The sequence below is a fragment of the Bos indicus x Bos taurus genome, chromosome 29 (genome assembly GCF_003369695.1).
Source record: "Bos indicus x Bos taurus breed Angus x Brahman F1 hybrid chromosome 29, Bos_hybrid_MaternalHap_v2.0, whole genome shotgun sequence".
NCBI classification, from domain to species: Eukaryota; Metazoa; Chordata; class Mammalia; order Artiodactyla; family Bovidae; genus Bos; species Bos indicus x Bos taurus.
In genome coordinates, this window is record NC_040104.1 from 3,269,266 (window position 1) to 3,294,268 (window position 25,003).

General features: G+C 58.3%; 1 protein-coding gene across 1 annotated transcript in view; it reads left to right on the forward strand.

Moving 5' to 3' along the window:
• The window catches only part of SHANK2 (SH3 and multiple ankyrin repeat domains 2), a 510,411-nt gene that overhangs the window by 176,287 nt on the left and 309,121 nt on the right, over positions 1-25,003 (forward strand). The gene's annotated exons all lie outside the window — the stretch shown is intronic.

Genomic DNA, 25,003 nt, shown 5'->3' on the forward strand with positions numbered 1-25,003 from the left:
ATTAAAGGGAGTCTTACGTGGAAATCGCAGAGGCCTTCAGATTCTCTCCGTCAAGGTCGGACAAGGACCTTGCCTCCTTCCCTGTGTACCCGCAGCCCCCTCCTGCCGCATGTGTCTACAGTTTCCCATTAAACCCCAGAGGGGCCCCGGAGGGCTGGGTGTGGCTCCCTCTGCTGGGTTCAGGGTTTCTTCTCTTCCCTTCGGAGACACGGTCATCTTTATTTCTTCAAACGCCTATTTCCTCTTTTCTTGCCTGGCTGGTTCGACAGATGGGTTAGAGGATTGCCAGGGTCTGGGGTCCTCGTGGCCTTGGTACGAGCAGCTTGGCCCACGCAGGCTGCGTCCTCCTTGGTCTGCCCTCTGTCCTCCCCGGCGCCCCGACCCTCTGTGCCTGGGGCTGCAGAGCTGTCCTCTGACCCCTGTGGGACCCACCCACCAGGTAGCCGGGCCCCTCGACCCCAGGCTGCCATCTGTAAGGGTCTGAACTGTGTTTCATGTTAAGGTCCTGATGCCCCATGCCTCAGAATGTGGCCTTCTTTGAAAATCGGGTGTTTACAGAGGTGATTAACTTAGGCTGTTAAGGTGGGCCCTAGCCCAGGATGACCGATGTCCATATCATTGTGGAGACAGGCTTGCACACAGGCAGAGCGGCCTGTGAAGATGGAGGCCGAGATCGGGGTGATGCCTCTAGTGGGTTGTCCAAAAAATTCATTTCAGTTTTTCCATTGGAGGGTATCAAAAACCCAAACGAACTTTTTGGCCAATTCAGTAGGCACCAAAGATCCCCAAAGGTGACCCAGAAGTCTCCAGCAACAGCAGGGAAGAGATTTCCTGCCCCCACCCCCCACAGCCCCCGAGGGAACCCCCCCTCCCCGCTAACTTCAGACTTCCCACTTCCAGGACTGAGACGATGTGTGTGTTAGTTGCTCAGTTGCATCCGACTCTTTGCGACCCCATGGAGTATAACCCACCAGGCTCCTCTGTCCATGGGATTCTCCAGGCAAGAGTACTGGGGTGGCGGGGGTTTGCCTCTCCCTTCTCCGGGCATCTTCCCCACCCAGGGATGGGACTCGTGTCTGTGGCACTGGCAGGTGGATTCTTTACCACCTGAGCCACTGGGAAGCCCGCTGGGACAATACGTCTGTTGTTTAAGCCCCAGTCTGTGGGGCTTTGTCCCTGCAGCCCTAGAAAACAGACGCACCATCTCCCTGGCCAGCAGCCCCTCCTCCTCGCATCGCCGTCTCACTTAGGGCACCGGGAGCAGATACCGTGACCGCCCCAGATTCGCCCTGACAGCTCATCCACTGGACTCCTGTCTGCCTTCCCTCTGAATATCTCCCGAATCTGCCCCCTTGCCTCCCGTTGGTTTGGGCCTGTTTTTCTGTCACCGGGACCCTGGCAGCGGCTACTGGTGGTCTCGGCTCTGATTCCATCCCGCTTTGCCGCCGAGCCCTGCAGCCTAAACGCATGTCCAGCATTCAGATCCTGCGGTTCCGCTTGACCTAAAATCCCCTCCATGGTGCCCCGGGCGTCCTCCTCCTGTCAGGACACCAGTCACAGTGTCAAACTGCATCTCAACTAAATACAGCAGCCAAGACCCAGTTTCCAGATAAGGTCCCGTCACAGGTTCTGGGGGGACACAAATTTGGGGAGGGGGTGACAGCGTCAGACCCAGGACTCAGCGTGCATCACCTGTGGGGGTTTCCTGGAGGAAGGGGCCCAGGGACTTGCAGCAGAGGGATGGGATACAAACCGCTGGAAGTAACAGGCGACCCCCCTGCAGCGGTGGCAGAGCAGCGGGGCCGTGCTGGAGCTCCAAGGGGAGCTCCCATCACTCGGCAGCCCGATGCCCTGCCCACCCCACGTCCAAGACAACGTCTTGGGCGTGATGTGCCCAAGTCACTCAGCAGTCTCTGAGCCCCAGATTCAGGGCGGGCAGCACACCCGGCACCTTCAGGAGCTCTGTGCCCTGGAGCCTGGCTGGGAGCGGATGCCATGGGCATCCAGGTGGCAGAGGCAGGCTGGGTGGCCCCCAGGTCTGCAGGGAGCTTGCTTGGCCCCTCACAGAGCGAGCCTGGTGTAGAAGCATCACTCCTACCCGCCAGGTGAGACACGTGAAGTTGTGGGTCCCAACAGGCTCGTAACCGCAGGGTGGCACATTCCCTTCGTCGGTGCCTGGGGGCGTGGTCCCCGTCCTTCCTGTGAGTCCAGGACTGGCCCAGACCCTGGGGCTCTGTGGTATACTGTTCAGCTCCAGAGGCCACCCCACAGCTCAGACAACAGGGTTTATCCCTCCCGGTCCTGGAGGCTGCAATCCGGCATCCAGGCGGGGCCGGTCCCTCCTGAGGCCTCCCTCCTGGGCATGTGGACGGCTGTCTCCTTCCCATGTCCTCCAGGGTCGTCCCTCTGAGTGTGTCTGTGTCCTGACCTCTTTCTATAAGGACCCCAGTCCTGTGGGGTTAACGCCCACCAGTATGACCTCATAATTTACCGTAACCACCCCAGTAAGGGTGTGACACCTCCGAGTAGTCACAGTTGTAGGTGCCAGGGTTAGAGCTTCAACAGATGAATTTCAGGGGGTTCAGCCAGTAACTCACGGTGCCCACCTGGACACGGCCTCTGCCTCTGGGAGCCCCGCCCCCTGTCCCAGGACACTGGCACTTTGGGTGGGAAGCAGGTGGCTGAGTGGAAGAGACCTGCTGAGGATGAGAAGGAGCTCCCCCATATCCAGGACTGTCTGCCTTGGGGCCCCTGGCCTGCAGTGACACCCCAGGCCTGGCACAGGCAGTTCCCAAGAGGTGGTCCTCCTCCTGGATGGGGGGAGCGGACGTTCCCCTCAACCAGGCGTGGACACAGCGCAGCTGGACTCTCGAGCTATGAGCACGGACTCTGGAGCCCGTCTTGTCCGTCTGCATCTCAGCCCTGCCCCTTTGGGCCTGTGTGACTTTGGACAAGTTGCTCACCTTGCCGGTGCTGCGGTTGTCTCCTCTGTGTCTTGGGGATAAACAGCTACCAGCCCCCTTGGGTGGCTCGAGTCGTCGGAGCCCTGCCTGGCTTGCAGTGGTGGTGTTGGAGGGACTCGTCGTCGTAGTACAAGCCCCACTTCACAGATCGAGAGACTGAGTCCGGAGAGTTGACACGTCTTGGCTTGACTCCCCCGGAGGGTGTGGGAGGAACCCAGGCTTGTCCGAGAGCAGGTCGCGCAGCTCCGGGATCGGGGCCCGTGTCCGTGAGTCATCCTGACTCTGGGCAGGCGAGCACCCACCTCTCCTGCAGGCTCTTGGCCATGCAGTTGACAGTAAGAGAGGAGCAGTCTTCCTGTCACGCTGGCTGTTTGTGTTTCCATTATGCCATCCAATGCCCGCAGGCTGCTGGATCTGCATGATTAGCGTGGGAGGGTTGAGGTCCAGCTGGCAGTCCCACCCAAGTGCTCACCCAGAGTTGACACGGATGGAGCCAAGTGGTGACAGACATGCCGTCGACGTGGCATCCAGGTGGCGGGGAGGTGGGAAGGAGGGCCAGCCATCGCTGGCACCACTGAAACCCGCCAGCCGCATCCCTGCACGTCCGCCAGGATGTGGTGACGTTTGGTGGCCGTTGGCAAGAATGGGCAGTTAGGAGCCTCGTGCCCGCCTGGTGCTGCCCCGGCCAGAACCGCCCATGCCTCTGGGAACGACTCGGGGGCTCCGTGCTATACGCTCCTTTCTGCAGAAGCTCAGGTGTCGGTGGTGACGGGGCAGACCCAGGAAAACCCACACCCAGAGGGGCCCGCAGTGGGTTGGTTGGGTGGTTGGCTCCCGCCTCCTTTCATGAACTGATAAGAAGTTCTCGCTCAGCTCCTGTTGATGCCTTTTTCACTGTGCTCGGTCTTCGCAGCAGCGCGTGGACTTTCTCCAGCCGCAGCGAGCAGGCTTCTCTTGCTGCGGAGCAGAGGCTCCAGGGTGCTTGGGCTTCAGCAGTTGTGGTGCACGGGCTTAGTTGCCCCAAGGCACGTGGAGTCTTCCTGGACCAGGGATCGAACCCGAGTCCCCTGCATTGAGAGGCGGATTCTTAACCCCAGGACCACCAGGGAGGTAAGACTTGCTTTCATCGTCCCTCCTTGGAGGTCGCTGCCCTCGAATCCTCAAACCAGCCGAGGTCGGCAGTAAACCATGATCGTGACTTTCTGAAAATCCAACTCGGGAACACTTGGAACTCTTCGTAGCCACATGTCAGCCCTGGATGTTCCTGGGTCTTATCTGCCTGCTGGTTTGCGTTTCCATCTCGTTGGCCCCAGAATGCTAATCACCCGCTTCTCGCAGAGGTGGGTCTAGGCTCCTCTGTCCCTTCTCCCGTGTCTCAGGTCCTCCAAAACCATCTCCCCACTCTGGTGCCAGAGGGAAGCATGGCGCCCTGGCCCCGAGTTCTCCCCTATTCCTGCCTTCCCATTGGCAGGGAGCGTGTAGCCCAGCTATGCCGTCTGTGGTTGGTGCCCGTGTTTGGCTGAGAGGCTGTAGCCCTGGACAGCTACCTTGCGATGTGTGCCTCGGAGTCCTCTCCAGGACACAGGCTGCGCGGGGACTTCATGCAAGGCAGGGACGGCATTGTCAGTGTGGCCCCCTCCCATGGTAACTGCCGGGTGAGGGGCAGGCGATGCCGGAGCGGCTGCTGGGGGAACCACTCAAGGGCTGGGACCCTGAGGAGAGGGCCCTGACCGAGCCGGGCAAAGGGCAGGTGATGCCGGAGCAGCTGCTGGGGGAGCCACTCGAGGGCTGGGACCCCGAGAAGAGGGCCCCTGACCGAGCCGGGCGAGGGGCAGGCGATGCCAGAGCAGCTGCTGGGGGAGCCACTCGAGGGCTGGGACCCCGAGGAGAGGCCCCCCTGACCGATGCCCCCAGGTGTTCCATGGTAACTGCCGGGCGAGGGGCAGGCGATGCCGGAGCGGCTGCTGGGGGAGCCACTCGAGGCCTGGGACCCCGAGGAGAGGCCCCCTGACCGATGCCCTTGGTGTGTTATCTGGTGACTAAAGTCTCAGGGCGAGAACCGTGGGCATCATCCTTGCGGACCCAGAGGGTCCTCGGGGCCGGCAGCCCCTGGCCCAGGTCCCTTCTACCCCCAGGTCCCGTCGTCTGACTTGGGAGCTGCCCTGCGCTGTGACGGCAGCTGCCTGCCCTCCGCGGTTCTCCTCTGGGTTAGATCACTCTTTTGTTCTTGCTTGTTCATGGTCTGATTCTCAGGACGGGGCCACATCTGGCTTGCTCCCTGCCCTGACCCCCTGGCACGAATCGGCCCTCGGCTGGGTTCTCCGTGATGAACGGACGCACGCTGCCGCTGGCAGCTGCTCTTTCGGGCTGGGGTCTGCGCCCTCTGGCTCGCCATGGGGTGTGGCCCCTGCGGCGATGCCTGCGGGGTGCTGGGTTTGCTCCTGGCTGGAAATTCAAAGACAGGGACCCCTGGTTCTGAGCAAGGGAGAGTTACCTGTTGTCGAAGAGGCCAGTTCAGGGCAATTACTCCCAGGAGTGGGATTTTAACACCAATTCTAAAACCTATTTTCCACCAAATAAGACTTCTGATGAGCATTTTGATGGAATCGTACATCCTAAGGTGTGTTCAGGTGTGGGTCGGGCTGGGAATTTTTTCGCAGTCAGAGGGCCCAATTATTCTGCCTCATTTCAGAGCCCGTTTTGATGCTGTTGATGTAGGAAAATGTATGAATTTCTATCTCGATACACTTTTGAGGCGTCGGAGCCTTCCCAGACCTTGTTTTGTGGTATTTTTAAAGCATTAGTCCTCACGACCCATTTTAAAAGGACGTTTGGAGGAGTAAAACCGTTAGTAGATTTGGGACCTATTTACTTCCAAGTAGAAGCAGAGGCTTCATAGCAGGGCTCGCTGTGAAACACGGTGCTCCAAGGGCAGGCTTGGAACTCGCAGGCGAGAGGCAGGACGTAGTCCCCGGGGTCCGACCGAGATGCCTGGCGGGGTTGCCACCTCGGACTTGCAGGGCTTGTGGACCCCACACGTCGGCCTCTCCCCTGAGCACGTGGAGCCCAGAGGGCCCGCACTGTCCTCGGGGAGGCCCGCAGGGAGCAGCGCCAGCTGTGTCATCTCCCAGGTCCTGGGGCAGAGCCTTGTCTGAGCTGCGCTTGGCCTCCCCGGGAAATGAGCCGTCGGAATGCAGAGAACGGTTCGCGTGCCCGTTTTCTCTATTGGCTTTCCCCTCCCCTCACTAGATAATATCCTCCTTGAAGGGTGTATCATTCGTGACTTCATCCTGAGTGCTTAACACAGGGCCTGGCGCACAGTAGGGGCTGATTCATTATTTGCTGGACGAGTGAAGGATGGTTGGGTGGATGGGTAAAAATTAGACGGACAGGTGTGTAGCCCATGGATGGATGAGTGGGTAAGTGGATGGGACGGTGGATGAGAACATGGATGGAGGGAAGAAACGAAGGGAAGAGATACTGTTGATGGTTGAACCTGGTACAGTTGGGCTAGAACACAGCTTCTGCCCAAAGGTACAATGAGGGAAAGGGGTGGAGGGAAATACAAAAAGCTTCAGCAACTAAAGAACCTGGCCAAGCTTCCCGCACTCCCACACACCGTAGGTACTGCTTCATTGTCTCAGAAGAGCATTGCTGCTGCTGCTGCTGCTAAGTCGCTTCAGTCGTGTCCGACTCTGTGCGACCCCGTAGACGGCAGCCCACCAGGCCCCGCCGTCCCTGGGATTCTCCAGGCAAGAACACTGGAGTGGGTTGCCATTTCCTCCTCCAATGCATGAAAGTGAAAAGTGAAAGTGAAATCGCTCAGTTGTGTCCGACTCTTAGCGACCCCATGGACTGCAGCCTACCAGGCTCCTCCATCCATGGGATTTTCCAGGCACGAGTACTGGAGTGGGGTGCCACTGCCTTCTCCCCAGAAGAGCGTGAGCAGCCGCAATCTTGTCGCAACGTCAGCACCTTTCTAAAACTAGTAATACGTGATTCCGTGTCCCTTTTCTACTCAGCCTGACTCCACGTAAGGGCTGGTGATTATTCACCTACGGATGCTTTTGTCCGTCCACCTGCCCACTCTCCTGTCTGTCTCTCCATCCGCTCGCCCATCCACCCTCCTAACCACCCATCCATCTCTTCATCCGCTAACACAGAGCAGTCAGTACTAAGTTCTGTCGACTGCCTGGCACAGTGCTGCGCTGAGGGCGCGCACAGCTGGAAGTCACAGGCAGAGAAGACTGCCCCCCGTTCAAACAGAATCCTCACAGAGGGCTTTACGGGGAGCACCGTGTGGGCTGGACGCGGTCTGGAGGGAGGAGTCAGCCACGCAGAGACGCACGGTCCCACATTGCTGAAAACAGCTTTTGCCAACACCGTGCTGGCAAAGAGCTGACTTGGGCTGGCCTGAGTGGCTCGGGAGCCAGGCGTGTGTGTCTGAGAGGGGCAGGGGTCCACAGTCCTGGGGGGGGGATGGGACACAGGAGCTGGGTCCTCAGGGCCTCCTGGTCCAGAATCGCTGCTCTGGGTTTTGTTCTAAACCTGACGAGAAACCCTGGAGGGGCTTTGGCGAAGGAGTCACCCCGATTTTCACAAAGAGCCCATGACTGCTCTGTGGATGGTCGGCCTTTGGGGAGGCGAGGGCAGCAGGGTCTGTGTCCGGAGGCTGCTGCGTCCCGGGAGATGGAGTGGTGGTGGGCTTGGAGGGGGGGAGCAGGGGCAGGTTGGGGGTCTGCCTCGCTGCCTAGGATGGGGTGCGCAGCGTGACGCCTGGGCGGACGGCAGAGGCTGGAGGAAGCAACGGGCTTGGCAGTGTGCACAGACACGCGTGTCGTTTTAGACCCAAGTCCCCACTGCCTCTGCCCACCCGACATGGCACGCTAGGGTTAAATGAAGAAGCAGCCCGACCACACAGCGCTCGCAAATTCTGTGGCCCGGGCTGCCGATTATTTTTTTACTGCGAACGTGGTGCTGAATTCTGATGGCTGCATTTAAAACGTGTCCCGAGCAGGGGACAGGGAGTAGATGCTCCGGGTGTCTTCTGAGCAGTACCCGCGCTCGCTCTCAGAGCATAGGCCGGGTACAAGCCACACCCTAATTTTACCTCCCGGCACAGTTGGGCTGGGATGAAAGCTGAGAAGCACAGGTCGTGGGTGTGCTCTGATTTGAGTAACTCCCCATCCCGCTGGCATCTTGCCACCCTACCTGACAGTCCACGGTTTCGAGATGCGGAGATGGGGCTGGCGGGGCTGCAGACATCCCCTGACCAGCTATGCTTTGGTCCGGGGACCCCTGCGATCACTGGCCGCGGTCATGCAGCACCAGCCTGTGGACACGCCCCCCCTGGTGCCACATCTGTCCGACCTTCAGGTGAACTCGCGGAGCTCAGAGCCCGCCATAAATGGGGTTCCGATGTCTCTCCAGGGAAGCACGTCGCTGCGGCTCACCACTCCTGCCACGTGTGGAGGCCGCCATGCCTCACGACTCCTCCTGGGAGTCCTGACCCCCCCAGGCTCAGGTCTCCCCGTGGTGCTCCACGCCGTCCTGGGCAGCACACACTGGGCCCTGGCATGGACGCAGTGCTGGGGGCCTTGGGCGGGGGCATGCATGACCCCTGATCACCCTCCAGTGAAGGTGCTGGGTGACCAGAGGCCCCAGGGAGACCGAGGACAGTGGGCACAGTAGTGCTAGAGGTTCCGGGCACAGACAGACGGACGCTTCCGGGCACAGACGGACGGACGCGGGTGTGTCTGAGCCCCAGCTTTGCCGGTGGCTTACTGTGTGGGTTGTCTAAGCTTCTGGTGACGGTGATTCGAGAAAGCAGGAACCGGGTGCCTCATCGTAGGGCCGACAGCACACTTGCCAACAGCGGGGACGGGGCAGGCCGGCCAGGCAGAGGGCAGCGTTCCTCTGCACACACAGCTGCTCTGGGCTTGTTTTTCCCTCTTTTGAGAGAGACATGGAAGTAGAGAGTCTTTCCCCCTCTTCCTGATGCTACAAGCTGCAGAGGCATAGTGAGGACCCAGTGAGCTCACCCCTTTTGGGGGTGGTCACCGGCGCCCGGCTCTGGCTGGTGGGTGCCGTGCAGGCGCGTGGTGGGGTGCCCCCACATCCTCTAGTTGTACAGGTGTGTCCAGAAGCACAGGCTTTGTGCATGGAACGTCTCAATTTGTATGTATTAGTGACTTATTAAAATGAAGCTATTGGATTTGGCCTCGGATCTCCTATCCACAATCTCTCTTAAAGATGTTAGCGTAGAGCCTGACACAAATAATACTGTAATTTTTAAAGCACTCACCCTCCCACCCACTCATCCATTCATTCGCCTGCCCACCCGTCCCTTCATATCCATGCATCCATTTACCCACCCACGCACTCATTCACTCTTCCAACCATCCACTCAGCCCACACACCCATATTCCATTCATCCATCCATCTATCCTCCCACCCACCCACCCACCCATCCATCTTCCCACCCACCCACCCACCCATCTATCCATCTGTTTTCACCCATCCATCTGCCTATCCATCCCTCATCCATCCGTCTATCCACCCATTCATTCTCCCACCCATTCATTCTCCCATCTTTCTGTCCGTTCACCCACTTATCTATCCTTCCTGCTTTCCTTTCTCCCTTTTCCCCATCATCTACTCATCCATCCATCTCCCCTTCCTTTCTTCTTCCCTTCCTTCATGCTTCCTGTTTTCCTCTCTGCACCCATCCATCCACCCACCCACCCATCCATTCATATTCCCACCCACCCATCCATCTATCCATCTGTGTTCACCCATCCATCTGCCTATCCATCCTCATCCATCCCTCTATCCATCCATCCATCTATCCACCCACCTGTTCTCCCACCCATTCATTCATCTGTCTGTCCGTCCAGCCACTTATCTATCCTTCCTGCTTTCCTTTCTCCCTTTTTCCCACCATCCACTCATCCATCCATCTCCCCTTCCTTTCTTCTTCCCTTCCTTCATGCTTCCCTGTTTTCCTCTCACCCATCCACCCATCCATCCATTCCTCCCACACCCGCTCTGAGCGTGTGGCCACACCTGCCAGGCCCTCTGCTCAGGGTTGAGGCCGTGCCCTGTGTGCAGAAGGCAGCTCTCCTGCCCTCAAGGGTGCCCAGTTGATCCTCACCCACCATCTGCTGTGAGCTTGGGGCCAAGAATTGAACCCAGGAGTTCCCGCACTCCTATTTTCTCACCGCCGTTCATGCCCAAGGAGCCTCCTCACAATCCCCGGACCAGCGGGAGGCTGGGCTGGGCGGCGCCCGGCATGTTCTCTGCACGCGGCTCCTCCCTCGCTTTCCCAGCCAAGCTTTGACCTGATCCACAAACATGATTCCCAAGATCTCTGCCCATCAGGCTGTGTGACACGCGTGTGGCCCTGCTCGAGCCCTTCGGGGGGCAGGAAGAGAAGCCAGCAGGAGAAGGGCGCTGGGTCCCACTGGGCTGCGTGTTCTGAGGGTCGTCCAAGGGCCAGCACGGTGCCCACTGCCAGGTCCTGTCCTGGTGGCCGTAGGGGGCCCAGGGTCAGGGCCCGCTGAGCTTCTGTACATAGAGGAGGGCAGTGGGGACCCAGGCGGTGGGGTCTTCTGCTTCAGGAGGTGCCGAGTACCTGGGACCCCCTCGTGGGATGGTGCTGTATGGGGGTTGGGATTCACACCCCCCCCCCAGGTTCCAATGAGGGTCAGTACGTGCGTAGATGCTAGAAACGTGCCTGACCAACCGCAGGACTCAGCATCTGTTACTGTCCCCTCAATGTTCTGGGGTGTCCCCGGCTGCAGGGTGGGGCTCACTCACACAGGGTGGTGGTGGTGGGCAATGCTGTCCCCTCGTCCAGGGACCCGTGGAAGATAGATGGCACCTTTTGTGAATGGGGCGAGGAGCAACAGGCAGGTGGGTGGGTGGGGCCGGGCAGCGGGAGCCCTGGGCCATTTCCGAAGCGGTGCCCTGGTTGGAGCTGCATTTGAGGGACTCTGGGCTCAGCTGGACCAGGAAGGAACACGGCCTGACTGAAGGGCCACCATCCACAGGCTGTTGGGATCGTTGCAAGGACGGGACCTGAGCCGGGGCCGTGGAGGGCAGAGAGGTCCCGCCGTCGTCCGTGACTTGGGGGGCCTGAGCCATCGGGTTTCCAAACTTCTGCACCTGGAGCTTCCAGCAGCCAGGCTAATTTCTCAGCCAAGAAGAAGCTGCCAGTCTCCTGGGCTCAGAGCTTTCCTCTGCCTCTTTCTTCACGTGACCAGGGTGGATGGGGGAGGAGCCGGGAGCAGGGCAGGCGTTTTTAATTATCGCTCATAATGAAGTCGGTGGCGAGCAGGCGAGCCCGCCATGCGCACGGCCAGGGCCAGAGGGCCATCCTTTCCCCGAGACGAGCCACCGGAAGTATCCGGTGTTCTGGGACGGCGGGTCCAGGCCCCGGACCACCGCGCTGCTTAGACAGTAATTAGGACCTCCAGGGCTGGGTTCCCGGCGATGGGGTCTGAAACGTGCTTCTGACCTCCTGCAGAATGTAACTGCGTGTGGCCTGTGCCCCGCCCCACTCCTGAGGGGGGCCACGGGTGCAGCATGTGACCCGAGTCCCGTTCCGTCTCGGGGCGGGTTGGCCAGGGGTGCGGCTTGGCTGCCGTGGCGCCTGCCCCCAGCCGGGTGCGGAGACGGCTTCTGGAGCTGGACTGTCCCGGGGTTGCCGCCAGGGGCCTTACCACCCACACTTCCTGCATCTCCCTAGAGAAGGGCCCTTCCTAGATCTGCCCTGAACAGGGGACAAAGGTTTGCCCTTGGGGTCAGAGCCTCCTCTGCCCCAGGGGCTCATTTGGGTAGTGGTGGTGGCCACGGCTCTAAGGCACCACACTCATCAGCTGGTCACCTTCTCCTGGGTGGACTCACCAGGATTTATGCCAGCATTCCTGCGGGGGTGGGAGAGGGTGGCTTTCCTTCAAGTGATGGTTAACAAAGGGCCTTGGGGACTTGAAACAATTGGGCTCTTGATCAAAAATGTATGTGTTTATTTAGAGAATTCATATTTGATCTTCACAGAAATTACACAAAGATGGATTCATCTGAAATCGCCGAAATCCCCACTCCTCCGCGATAATCACTGTCAGTACTGAGACGTCTCATCTCTGGGAGGTCTCACGGGGTCTAATAGCGTGTAAGTGTTCAGTCGTGTCTGACTCTTTGCGACCCCATGGATTGTAGTCAGGCAGGCTCCTCTGTTCGTGGGATTTCCCAGCCAAGAATACTGGAGTGGGCTGCCACTTCCTCCTCCAGCAGATCTTCCCGACCCAGGGGTCCAACCTGCATCTCCTGCATTGGCAGGAGGATCCTTCCTACTGTGCTACCTGGGAAGCAGGTTGAATAGTGTCCTCCCCCCCACCCAAAAGAAAAATTTATGTCCACCCAGAACCTCCGAATGTAACCTTATTTGGAAATAAGGTCTTTGCCGATTTAATTAGTTCAGTTAAAATTAGGTTGCACTGAATTAAGATGGGCCTGAAATCCATTGGCTGGCGTCTTCATAAGAGGAAAGAGAGGGGGACTTCCCTGGTCATCCAGTGGCTAAGACTCGACGCTCTCAATGCAGCGGAGCCTGGGTTCGATCCCTGGTCAGGGAACTGGATCCCACATAGCCGCACCAAAGACCTGGTGCAGCCAAATAAATGAATAAATGTTTTTTTAAAGAGAAAGAGAAAAGAGAGGGGGCTTGAGACTCAGAGACCTACAGGTATGCACACAGAGAAGAGGGGGCAGAGGCTAGAGGGATGCAGCCACAAGCCAAGGGACTCTGGAGCCCCCAGAAGCTGGAAGAGGCAGGAGGGCTCCTCCCCCGCACTCCCCCATAGGGAGCTGGCCCTGCTGACACCTTCATTTCAGACTTCCGGCCTCCAGAGCCCGAGAGACTGCATTGCTGCTCTTCCGCCCAGCTCTCGACAGGTTGCCATGGCAGCCCCAGCACCTCGATTCAGAGACCACTCCCAGATGTTAGTGTTACCTCCTGCCTTGACTGGGAGTTGATGAGGGTATCCAGACTTCATCCCACGCGAGGCCAGCTCCAAGTTCACAGGAGCTGTTTGCATGACACACCTGCCTGTGTTGTGTGGGCCAAGGGGGAGCCACGCGGGACCCCGCCAGCCATAGAGAAGGAGGGAGAGATGCCTCGGGTGCTCCCCAGGCCCAGCTTTGGTTCCCATTCATCCTCTTGGATGGGGAACATTCCCTGGGGTGCTGGACGGTTCTGGAGTTCCCAAACCTCCGAGCAGCAGGGCTGTGGGAGCCACTGGGACCCCTGGTCCAGCCCCACCAACCTGGGGTTCTGGAGTCCAGTCCCTGAAACAGTCTGGCTCCATCATCCCCTGTCGGACCTGCCAAGGTTCCATCTGTCCACACAAATCCAGCCCCAGGCATCCGAGATTGCTCCTCCCCGTAGCCACCCTCATCGCTGGGCCAGGGGCCATCAGCTTCATCTTGTGGACAAGGACGCGGAGACTGGCTGGCTCTTGGCCTCTCCAAGGTGACCGCCTCCCTGGACCCCAAGCTGGGTTCTTCTTTCAACACACGTGTGCCGGCCGGGGGTCTGAGGGCAAACACCCTCCCCCACCTTCAGAGCCCTGGACTTCACAGATCATAGCCTGGCCCACTGTTGCCAAGAGGGGACACCTTCAGTCCCCTCTGCCCGCCACGGTCCTCCCACCCACACCCGGCATCACACAGAGTCACTCCCCTAGCCGTCACTGCCCCAGGTCCCGGGGAAAGTGAAAAGTGAGTGTTAGTCGCTCAGTCATGTCCAACTCTGTGACCCCTTGGACTGTATCCCGCCAGGCTCCTCTGTCCATGGGATTCTCCAGGCAAGAATGCTGGAGTGGGTTGCTATTCCCTTCTCCAGGGGATCTTGCCCACCCAGGGACTGAACCCAGGTGCCTGCATTGCAGGCAGATTCTTTACCATCTGAGCCCCCAGGGAAGTCCTAAAGCACCTTCTAAACCAGCAGTCCCCAACCTTTTTGGCCCCAGGGGCCAGTTTCACGGAAGACAGTGTTTCCATGGACCAGGGTGAGGGGGATGGTTTCAGGCTGAGTCTCAGAAAGGAGCGCACACCGTGGGTCCCTGGAATTCATAGTTCATAGTCAGGTGTGAGAATCCAGTGCCGCTGCTGACCTGACAGGAGGCGGCGCTCAGGCAGAAACGCGAGTGATGGGGAGTGGGTGTGAACACAGAGGAAGCTAGCCCCCCGCTCACCTCCTGCTTGCGGCCTGCTTCCTCACAGGCGTGGACCTGCCCTGGGGGGTTGGGGACCCCTGTTCTAAATCCTCTGCAAGCAGCAGGATGCTGTGTCTGGGTAAGAGTGCTTGTCTCCCCTGCAGATCCCCCCAGGTCTCCCTCACGGTCAGCAGACACTGCAGATTCCGCTTCTCTGTATGCAGAGTGGCCTGTAAGGTCTTACTTTTGAAAGAAACTGTGTTTTATCACTTTCAAGAGTGTGTAGGAACTGGCACAGAATGCCTGGTAGACCTCCCTAGGTCAGTGGTTCATATTAATTGACCACACTGTGTTGTAATTATCTGTTTAGGAGTCCGTCTTTTCCACCAGACTATGAGGACCATGGGGGACCTGAGGGGACCACCCACTGGGTGCTTGCACCCACTGAGGGGAGCTGAGCCTCACCCTTGGGTCCAACTGGCCCCAAAGCACCTAATGACTCTACCCTTCCTCCCTTGGGTATTAGAAAGTCAGTGTTGGCAGCCTCTAATAGTTGAAGAGATCTGGCTATGAGTAACCGATTAATTCCAAAAGTTTCAAAACTTTGTGTCTTTCCAGTAAAAGTTCAGCCACGTATTCCAGCCATGGGGCAGTGTTCCAAGGTGTCGGAGGCCCAGTTGCTTCTGTCTTATTGCCCTGCTACATGTGGACTTCATTCCCAATTTCCCTCATAGTCCAAAGTGGCTGCTTCAACTCCACCTATCACATCATCGTTCTAATCAGCCAGAAAGAAAAGGGAGTAGGAGACAGGCATGTCCCTACCATGTAATGATACTTCTCCTAAATGGAAACATTGCTTTTATTTGCATCTCAGTGGCTAGGACCTTACCATAGAGCTCCCTCCTAGAAGGGAAATACCATCTTTCAGGGAGACCAGGTGACCAACTGAAGGGCTAGGTTCTGTTATACAGGAAGAGAGAAGGACAGAAAGGGGAGAGATGGGCAGGAGCCTGAGCCACACCAGCTCTTTATTCTGCCTTTATTGAGATCTTTTCCGGAGGAAGGTCTGTCCTTTCCCAGTGAGGTTTTGTGGTTTGGATCTAAGGGTTGGAGAGGAGGGAGTCTGTAGGATGGAAAGTTTGGAGACCTGGGCGTGATCAGCAGGAGTTCTGTGCAGAGACTGGCAGCAGGAGCAGCCAGGACACGTTTTCAGCAGCTCTAGGCACTGGCTGGGTGCGTGGGAGGGAGCCCTGTAAGCTGCCGCCAGCAAACGCAGGCTTCTCATTCAGGGGAAATTCAGCGAGAACCTCTCCTCCCGGTCCTCGTGGTCGTGAGGCTGGCCAGTGCCGGGTAGGGCTCGGAGCAGACGTTCCCAGGGTCCAATCCCAGATGGAGCTGGGTGACCTTGGGCATGTTGCTTGACCTCTCTGAGTGACTCTGGCCATCTGAGTATCGACCTCTTAACCCTGGTGTGCAGGTTCAAGGGGATCAGGGAGGAAATTCTGACACCTGCTGCCTCAAGAACCTAGAGGACACGCTGAGGGAAGCAGGCCAGTCACAGAGGGACAAGGCCTGCTCGAGTCCCCCCGAAAGAGGACCTGCAGTCATCAGCTCAGAGACACAGAAAGTAGATGGAGGGATTTGTGGGGTGAGTGGTGAAAGGGGACAGAGGGTGAGTCTGGGGAGACGTCCTCCAGATGAATGGCTGCACAGCAGCATGAATGTAATTAATGCCACCAAGCTGTACACTTAGAAATTGTAAAACTAATAATAATAATTTTTTGGACGTGTATACAGCTTTCGGGATCTCAGTTCCCCAAACGGGTGTTGAACCTGGCCCCAGCAACAAGAGCCTGGAATTCTAACCACTAGGCCACCACAGGACTCCCAGAAACAGTGCGTTTTATGTTGTGCACACTTGACCACGATTAAAAATTATTGCTTTAAAAGAAGATAAAGTAGAGAAGCCCTGGTAAAGAATCTGCCTGCAATGGCAGGAGATGCATCAACCCTTGGGTCAGGATGATCCCCTAGAGGAGGAAATGGCAATCCACTCCAGTATTCTTCCTGGAGAAGCCCACGGACAGAGGACCCTGGCAGGCTGCGGTCCAGAGGGTCTCAGAGCCGCCACAGCTGGGCGACTGAGCACACACACAGGTAGAGAAGCATGTGGCCCATCATCGGCTGGAAGACTGGATAAACGGCAACTGTCAGTAGCTTTGACGGGACGCTCCTGTTTGCGTATTTTCTGCTTTGGTTTCCTTCTGGCTGCATAAATGCCACAAGAAGAACGTTCAAAGGGAGGAAGGAGCCAGGAATAGCTGACGTGTGTGTCTGCACGTTCCATCCTTACTCGAGTGCTTCAGTTTCCCATTTGATGGAGGAGCAAACCGAGGCTGGGAGGTTGGTGCGCTCCAGTGGAGGCAGGGACCCCTCCGGCCTGCCCCTCATTTCTTGGCAGGCCTGCCGTGACCACCAGCTGCCCTCCTTGCCGAGGCCATCTGTCCCCCCAGTGGGCGTGCCAGGCTGCTCATCATCCCGAGGGCTCAGCTGAGGCTGTTTGCACCACTGGTCATGACTTGGGGCCCCAGCCATCCATACTCCCAGGGAATGCACCCCTGAGCGGGGGGCCCAGGTCAGCAGGCCCGCGTGTCTGCATGGCACCGGTCCCCAGAATCAAGTACCAGTTTGATTTCCTGGAGGTCTCTTGAGGGCGGCCGGCGTCAGGCTCATCCCACAGGGAAGGGCAGAGCTCTGATTCTGAAGTGAGATGCTTGCGCCATGGGCGGGGCCTGTGTCTGGGGGGCCCCCAGCCCGTGCCCTTGGTCACATGGGCAGAGTTCTGGCTTCTACGGAGCTCCTGCTGGCTCTGTAAGACACAGGTCCGCAGCCGAAGCCCGCTGGAAACACTGCCCACTTTGTCCTCTTCCTGGACCCTCAGGATGTGTTTAGAACATCAAAGGTCCAGATGGAGCCTGTGGTGACGAAGCCCCCAGCTTCGGTTGACCTGGTGTTTCCCAAAACTTGACTGCACCATCAAGAACCTGTTTTGCACCATCTGCCTCCAGGGCCCTCAGGGTCCCATGGAACTCACTTTGGGAAAGCCACGCTGAGTCAACGCTGGAGTCGCCGTGTGACTTCTGGGCCTGAGGGGCTGCCTGGAGGTGGGCTGGGGTACCCCTTCCCTTTCCAGGGGTGCTCAGAGAGCGGGTGGCTGTCATTCAAAGCCCCCAGTCCCGAAATTCCCAGCAGTTCACGGCAGATCGTTTCACCCGTACTGTAAGACACATTTCGATACAACAGTCACTCGTCGCGGCATTTGAAATGAGATGTTCTGTAGAAATCCAGGGTGCCGGCTTCTTTTTAGGAAGTCGTAATAATACTGCCGTAGCTAAGAGACTCAGGGAAAGCGCTGTCCTGGGAGAGGCCTCCTTCTGCTCCGTGGGCTGGAGAGTGAAGCGCCTCGGACCTCACGCTCTTTTCAGCAGCTGAGGATGCACGTGGCGCCGCCCCCAGCCTGGCCCGCCTGCGTCCCGGAGCCCCAGGGACGCGCCGCCCCCCCCGGGTCCCCTCCGGCCCAGCACCCCACCCCGGGGCCCCCTGGGCGTGTCTCCAGGTCTTGTCCTCGGCTTTGGTCCACACCTTCCCAGGTGACCTGCTTAGAGGCCAGACTATGAAGGCTCGGGGGGTTCCAGGGGTGGGGTGCCCCCCAGGCAGAGCCAAGTCAGTTCATTTATGTGAAGACCCCAGGGCTTATTCAGATGGCATAGACACGGCGTCTGTGACCTGGGTCCCAGAATTAATGGGGGGCTGGGCATGGGGACCCGGCGCTTGGCAGACGGAGACCAGGTGCCACGCAGTGGGTGCTGCCAGGGCAGAGACGAGCCCCCGTGGGGTGTGGGCACTGGGCCCCTGTCCAGAGGAATTTCAGGTGGATTTGTGGCTCCTCTGTTGGGTGGGGTGGGGGCAGTCCTGCTCCAACGGGTGGTCTGGAAGCCAGGCATGCCCCCCCACATAGTTAACTCCAGCAGCAGACTCTGGGGTGCCCGCTGTGCCCCCTGGCCTGTGTTCTTGCTTAATAGCACAGAGAAGACAAGGGTCTGAGAGGCAAGGCTGCGTGGCAGGACCCCCTCCTCAGAGTGGTGCTGAGGGAGGCAGGATGCCCCGCCCCAGCTGCCGGAGGAGCCCTGCACCCCTGGACAGCTCAGCTGAGGCCCAAAGCAGAGGCTGGTGCCTCGGTCTCCCCGAGGCCATCGCAGGACCCTGCAGCGGGTGGTGGGGTACCCCTCCTGCACCAGCCTGCACCCCTCCCCCATGAAACCACAACCTCAGCCAAATGCTCCAGGGCCCCGACAGTCCAGCCGAGGTAACGCCCCTAATCAGAGCAGAGGAGGAGGCCTGGCCCCCTGGCTCAGAGCTGTTCAGCAAACTGGGATAATTTCCCAAATCCATCCTGCAACCTGGGCACGCGTGTCCTCCTTGCCGGGGACTCACCAAAGGCTCCAGGCTTGGATCATCCCCTTCGGGGCCCACAGCACCCGCTGGGATGGGTCCTCCAGGCACTGGAGCGCGAGCTGGTTTAAGAGAGAGCAGACTCCTCAGCCTGCATCCCGGCTGTGTGACCTAGGGCAGGTTACTGACCCTCTCTGAGCGGGAGTCACCTTCCTGGTATCATGGGGCCTTATTGCCCCCGTCACGCGGGTGCTGAGATGAGACACACGCTGCTAGAGCCGGGCTGGGACTTGGTCAGCAGAGGGTCGGCATCACCGTTGTTACTATGACTAACTCACAGAGGAGCAGCCTGAGGCCCTGAGGGCTCAGCTGTGGCCCCAGGAGGCCCACAGAAGGGAGGGGCAGTCCTTTTTTGCCCAGAGAGACGGGTCTCTCCCCTACTCTCTCTGACTTTGCACGTGGCTGCTGTCCTCCTGAAGGCCCGTCCCAGGCCCTCCCATCCCCCTCCCTGCCTCTCCACTTTGCAAAAGACATGAAACCCAATGTTGGAGGGTGCCTGGCTGCTGCCCTGGGCCGCCTTTATCCTGGGGGAGATGGGGACCGTCAGCCCTTTGCTGCCCCTCTGTGAGCTGCTGGCAGTCCGACGGCAGGAAGCTCGGGGTCAAGCGCTGGCGAGGCCAACACAGCACCGCCTCGCGGGGCGTCTGATGTCAGCCTCTCTGCTGGCAAACTGGAAACGCACATCGTCTCTTCCTCCTTGGGTCTAGCCCCTTGTTTTCTGTCTCTCGATGGGATGTGTGGGAAATGTGCATTCATTCACTCAGGGCCACCTCTTTGATTCTTTTTTAAATATTTACTTGTTTGGCTGCGCCGGGTCTGAGTTATGGCGTGTGGGATCACGGTTGTGGCGCGCGGGCTCAGTGGTTGTGGGGCAAGGGCTTCGTTACCCCGCAGCTTGTGGGATCTCAGTTCCCCGATCTGGGGTCCTACCCTCGTCCCCTGCATTGGCAGGCGGATTCTCAGCCACCGGAGCGTCAAGGATGTCCCCATCTGTTTGATTCTTAATCTCACTGGGCGTCTCTCTCTCTCCTCCATCGCCCGAGTCCTGTTTCCTATGGGGTCTCAGTCTTATGGTGTTGCCCCGAATCCTGCCTCAGATGCCTGGGAATGCTCTGTGTGGATGACCCGGGGGCGTGATAACCCGCGTCTCCTGCCTTTCCACCTGTGCCCTTGGGTCCACAGCAGCCTCCTGCCCCTTCCAGTTCCAAGGTCAGAGTCGTCAGCTCAGCCTGTGCTGACTCCGCAGAGGTTCATGAAGCCAAACAGGAAAAGCTTCGTGGACTTACCTGACGACCTGTGGGCTGGTGTTATCGCAGCCCACTTCTCAGCTGGAAGGAGAAGCCTCTGGCTGTGATGGATGAGCCCCTCCGCATAGAATCACATCCCCTCCAAAACCCACTCAGAGTGTGAGTGCTTTTATTAGCTCACTGGTGTTCTTGTGTTTCTTAATTTACTATTGTCGGGTTGAGACACATTTTCTTTATTTCTCTCTCCAGAAATGAATTTTTTTTTCCTTCTAAGAGAAAATTCCTTTCCAATGGCCCGGTTGTATCACTAATGTAACTCTTTGGGGAAAGTGGTTTAGCAAAAGTGTATCCATAACCGTAGAAACCTTCAGATCTTCCACGGTTAGGAATAGAATTGCAAGATGTTCTCGGCAGTGTTGTTTATAACAGTGAAAAGCCAAAAGCCACCTCAGCTTGATGCTAAGGAGTTTGTCACATAAAATAAGGGCATGTGGACTCGCCGGCTATTCTGTGACACCATGGCGTGGCCTGGAACGTGGGGGCTGTAGGTAGTTGCTTTGAAGAGCAGAATGCAGGACCAAGCTCACCTCCCCAGCTTTTCTGCTAGGAGTGGACAAGTCTATGCTGCAATGGAAACACTTGCAGCGTCTTAAACAACACTCTTGAAGACGTAGCTGCAGTGGGCTTGACTTGGAGTTTAGGGAGCAAAGTTGTCATCCCCCTAAAATGGAAAGATGCGTGAGTTTGAGACAGAAACAGAGCTGTCTGGTGCTGACTCTGAACAGCTGGTGTTCGGTACACGGGAGCGGTTGCTGACCCCATTAGGAAAATGGGGCGTTTGCTGGGTTCTTTTAAAGCAGAGTATTAATGAACTGAACTGAGGCCGTGGAGGACGCGTAGCCAGGACGATGGCACTGGAGGTTCTGTCCGTCCAGAGACGTGGAGGGAGGCCAGCAGGGCTGGGCGTGTGTGGACCCTGAGCAGCTTGGCTTCCTCCCCGAGCAGAGACTGGCGGGGGGCAGTCACCGGGGGGTGCAGAGGCTTTGTGGCCCCTCCCAAGGAAGGCTGAGGGTCCCTGAGGAAGGGTTCCTGAGGTCCAGCCTCCCAGCCCGGGGGGCAGGATGAGGGTGGCACGGCCACTCACCCACGGAGTCGGAATCTAGAGGCGAAAGCTTGAAGCCCAGCGACATGGGGAAAGTCCCCTGGTTCCCAGGCCAGGCCTGCTGGACAGCACTCGGCAGGTGTGGCTTGCAGGGGCCTTGCCATCTCGTGGGCCTCTGCAGCGAAGCTTCCTTCAGCTTCCAGGCAGGGCTTGGCTTCCTCCCTGAGCACAAAGTGAGCCGCTGGCTCCCGGGAGGAGCCGGGTTCAGTGAGAGACGTGCTGCACTCTGCTCGGCAAGGAGGCCTGCTGAGGCACCCACGGCGGCCGCGGGACCTGAGCAGGCAGGCTGCAGACCCCTCCCCCCCCCCCCACTTCTTCCAGGGGAAGGGGCCTCTGAGAGGTCCTGTGTGCAAAGGGCATCACCAGAGTCCCGCTCACAGGCTCTGAGAGATGGCTCGGCTGTCCGTGGTTGCAGAGCCAGACCTCAGCACAGGTGAAACCGGGACTTGGCGGGTGGCAGGCCCCTTCCAGGCACTGCTGTGGCCTTGGGCCTTCATGGCTCACAGCTCAACCACCTCGCGATGGCCCATGGTGTCTCTTAGAGGCGTGGGAGCCGACCCAGGCTGCTCCCCTGAAATCCTGCTACTCAGCCCTGAGAACCCTCTGCACCTTTCAGACAAGGACGCTCCGCAGGGCCCTCGGATTTGCCGGCCGGGACGTTCAGGGGACGTTCTACTTGGCCCCTTGTGGTCAGGACGCCACCGCCTGACGTTGGCTCAGGCTCTTCTCTGGTTGTGGCGAGTGGGGGCCGCTCTCCAGCTGTGGGGCGGGGGTGTCTCTCGTTTTGGAGCACGGGCTCTGGGGCTCGTGGCTGTCAGTCGTTGCAGCTCGTGGGCTCAGTGGTCGTGGCTCCCGGGCTCTAGAGCTCAGGCTCAGTGGTCGTGGTACACGGGCTTAATCGCTCTGCCGCACAGGGGATCTTCCCAGACCAGGGATCGAGCCTGTGTCTCCTCCATTGGCAAGTGGATTCTTTACCGCTGTGCCACCAGGAAAGCCCACCCTCCGGCTCTGATGTTGAGATGGAGGCAGAAGTGAGGTCAGTGCTGCCCCGGAGTGACAGGCAAGGGGTTGGATGGATTCTGGCACTTCCCGAGCCTCGGTCTTCACGTCTGTAAAGTGGATGTGAAAGGACCCGCCTCTCTGGCTGCAGAGAGAACAGAGCGGGCAGCAGGTCCAGCCCTGGGTTGCACTGTGTGGGCATTCAGAGTGGGGGCCACGGCGATGACACTGGGGTTGGTGTTAAAGAACCGACTTCTGCTTTGGCCCTCAGAGTCCTCGCCCCGCTCCTCCCGGGCTGCTCACAGGAGACAGCCGCTGTACCTGTCTGGTCACCTTACTTTCCAAGGCCGCTGCCCACTGACCAGCTCACCAGAGTCTCCTCTCCCCTCCTACTGCCTCTGGACATGGAGGTCGGGGACTCACTGCTACACACTGTGAGTGCATGAAGGGCTGCATGAGGAGCTGGAAATAGAGGGGAGAGTCCCCAGATCTGCACGTAAATCCCCCTAAATCCTTGACTGACTTCTGAACTGTTTGTCCAAAATGAGAGTCCAGGGATCCCAGTGGAACACAGTAGCTTAAAACGCAAAGAGCCAAGGAGAGGCAACAGGAAGCTGAGCTCTATCTTATTAAAGGAGTTTGGCAGACATTTGAGATTTTCTGCCAGAACCCCAGAAGGGCCCCGGAAGTCAGGACCTCCCGCAAGGACTAAGCCAACAGAGATTCCATCCACAAAGGCGTAAAAGCTGTGCCTTCACAGAGCAGAGTGTTCTGATCCTTTTACTCCCTGCTCGAGAAACTCCACACTCTTCAGAGGAAGATAACAGAACCCGTAGTCTCTACAACATATCAAACGCAATGGCTGATACAGATTCAAAAATAACTAGGCAGGCAAAGAATCAGGAAAACAAGACATGTATTTAAAGGAAGCCACGATTAACAGACGACCCAGATACGTGTGGACAGACAAGGACCTGAGATGTTAGTAACTGGAACGTGTATTTTTAAGCTCCCGTTTTGTGCCGGGTCTTACGTCTGGTGTAAAGCCTCTGCCCTGCCCCGTGCCTTCTGTGGGGAGGAAGTGTTCGTGGTGGGAAGAATTCCAGAAACAGGTGTTTCCTATAGTGAAGCAAATGCGGCGAAGGCCGTGGTGATGAAGTCCGGGGGGCAAGGGAGGAAAGTGTGCCCTGTTGTTCCTTCATTCACCGCGTGCAGGTATGAAGCACAGATGTCTTGTGAGAGGCTGGGCTGTGTTCTGGCGATGGTGTAAAGAAACAGACGGACTCAGGGGACCTCGTTGGTGGTCCAGTGGTTGAGAATCCACCTTCCAAGGCAGGGTACCTGGTTCGATCCCTGATCGGGGAACTAAGATCCCGCGTGCCGCGAGGCAACTAAGCTCACACATACGCCGCAACTAGAGAAACCATGCGTGCCAGGCTAAGACCCAGTGCCGCCAGAAATTAAAAGGTAAAAGAAGGAATTAAAAAAAAAAAAAACAGACTTAGTCCCTGTGGATAAAATACACCACTATATACAAACCTACAGGTGGTGTGACTTCAGATTTTGATAAACGCAGTGGAGGAGGAGTAACAAGCGGCTAAGAGAGAGAATAAGAGGGTTGTCCTTCTAGAAAGGACAGTCAAGAAACACTTCTGTGATGAGACGACCTGGAGAGTGATGCTGAAGAGCTGGAGTTGGAAGAGCCAGGGCAGGAGGGGAGGGTAAAGGAGTCCAGGTAGAGGCCACAGCAGAGGCGATGCCCAGAGTGTATGGGGCACCAACAGGGCTGGGAACACCCTGTGGCCGGGAGCTGCATGGAGGTGATGGCGTGGAGACCCCCGGGGGCCTGCAGGAGAGAGGGACATGGTCGGCCACATGTGGTGTCTTTGAAGGTCAGGCGGCTCTCACAAACCACTGCAGACGGTGCCTCAAACAACGTCCGTTTGTCCCTCACTGAAGTCCTGGAGGCTGGATGTCCAAGATCAAGGCACTGGCCAGTTCAGTTCCTGGCGAGGGACCTCTTCCTGGCTTGTGGATGGTTCCTTCTTGCTTTGTCCTCTCATGGCCGAGAGAGAGAGGTCTCCTACGCCTGTGGTTATAAGGGCACTAATCCCATCACCAGTGTGGCTCAGACAGTACAGAATCTGCCTGCAACGAGGAGCCACGGGTTCCATCCCTGGCTTGGGAAGACTCCCCGGACAAAGAAATGGCAACCCACTCCAGTATTCTTGCCTGGAGAAGTCCCTGGGCAAAGGAGCCTGGAGGGACACGACTGAGGGGCTAACTCACAGCACAATCCCATCACGGGGCCCCACCCTCATGACCTCATCACGTCACCTCCCAAAGGCCCCTCCTCCCAGTGCCGTCACCCTGGGGACCAGGCTTCAGCGTGTAAATTCAGGGAACATAACATTCCGTCTCTAGCCCATGGTCATCCTGGTTACCCCCAGCCAGCTCCAGGGCTGCCTTTCACCAAATCCCTCTGTGTGGTTAGCTCTCCAGCGTGTCCGGAGACGTGGGCACCCCGTGGCCTTGGAGGCTCTCTCTTTGTGGTCCCAGCAGCTCCAGTCTGGTCCTGACTGTCTAGGCGCCCAGAAGACTTCCGGAAGAGGTGTCCGTGCCTGGCCTTGGGGACTTCGGATGGTTCCGTTGAGCAGTGGGCTGGGCACCGCTGACTTGTCTCAGCACCCTGAGCCCAGGTCTTCCTGTGGGGAGTCCAGGCGTCCTCACCACTGGGCTCTCAGAGGGGCCACCCAGGGTCGCCCTGGCATTCTGTATGAAGCCGCTGCCCTGCCTGACGCCCCACATGGCTGGGTAAGAGCGTTGGCCCAGCGCGCAGTATCTCTCCAGGACTTGAAGCTACACTGAGGGAGGAGACGGGGGGCAGAGTTTGGAGTCTGGGGT